The following is a 1,558-nucleotide window of genomic DNA, read 5'->3' on the forward strand; positions in this document are numbered from 1 at the left end:
TCTCTCTCTCTCTCTCTCTCTCTCTCTCTCCCCCTCCCCCCCTTTCTGTCATTCTTCTCTTCTCCCCTTGATTTTTTTTAAGAAACAGCATCTAGGGAAACACACATCACTCCTTCATGTAAAATGATGCCCCATCTGTAGCCACAAACACTCAGGGAGTGGTTAATCATAAATTATTGCAAATGGATTTGTGTTTCCAACCCATTGGTGTCACTTGGAATATTGCAACAGAGAAAAATAGCCTAGGAAATGAGATCGGTCTTCATCCCTTCTGTGTTGCTGTGACAGCATACCATGGGTGGGCTAACCTACAAAGGAAAGAAATGTCTTGGTGTCCCATTCTCCATGTAGAGGCTGGCATCTGGTGAGGGTGTGCTTGCTGGCTCATCTCATGGTGGAGGGACAAAAAGATGGAGAGACAGAGGCAAAGAGGGCTGAACTCACGCTCTTATACAGAAATCATTCTTGCAATCCTACTATTAATCTATTTATGAAGCAAAAGCCCTCTGACCTAATCACCTCTTGAAAGCCTCACCTTCTAATATGATTTCAGTATTAACATGAGGGTGGGAGGAGACACACACTCAGGCCTCCATTGGATTATAACCATTTAATGGCAAGCAGAAACAGTGAAGTGACACCCAGGATTGGGAGGCAGATTTATTTCACCAATGGGTACTGATCAGGATATTCCCGGAATATCAGGCCCTGATCTCAGGTGGTCCAGGGCTTTCCTATGATTAAAAAGCAGGAAGCACAAAGGATGACAAAGGTGAAACAGAGCAGCCCGGCAGTTCTTCTGATTAGCTAGCAGGGTGAGATTCTCACTTAAAACGGTGGATGAATGATCATTAGTTTATGAAGCTTGGTACAATGGTACAATCAGGCATCTTGTTGAGCTATGTTCCCATGGTTACAGGGGTTAAAAAAGTAATTACAAAGTCCTGAAGCAGTTACAGAGCTAGGCAGTTTTAAAAGAAAAAAGTTTTCAAAACAACAACTTCTCTTCTCCAGGTTTTCCTTTTTATTTCTCCCTCTTGTTGCTCAGATGGGGCTGTTCTTTCTATCTAACGCTGCATAAGAAGGGGTAGTTCTTAATTTATGCAACCTAATTAATCAGGCAGGACCCTATCAGCAGAATTAACATAAGGATTTTCAGGAGTCCCAAAAGAGGTTTCAGCCATGGTCCCAAATCAGGTAGATTTCGAATCATCTCTGTTTCTGGTTTCATCCTTGAGCTGTTATTTGATCTCTCCATAATTGTTGCGGAGCTTCTCAGACTATTCTGGATTTATTAGCATAAAAAGCCAGTTTTCTCCTAGAGCATTACAAATTCCTCTCTGTTGATCTCGTCCTTGCCCACTCCAGCCTTTGCACTGAATTACCTCCCAGGGGTCTGTTTTTACCAGGTGAAGCTCCTCAGAAGCTTGGGTTGTGGCCATTTGATTTCCCACAGTTCAATTAAACAGAACCAGAATCCAGACCCGAACATTAAATGCCAGCACACCTGTAATAACAAGCATTTTCTTATTATAACTGATAGCTCTAGGCTTTTAGA

Source organism: Octodon degus, unplaced genomic scaffold (assembly GCF_000260255.1).
Source record: "Octodon degus isolate 3935 unplaced genomic scaffold, OctDeg1.0 scaffold00021, whole genome shotgun sequence".
Taxonomy (NCBI): domain Eukaryota; kingdom Metazoa; phylum Chordata; class Mammalia; order Rodentia; family Octodontidae; genus Octodon; species Octodon degus.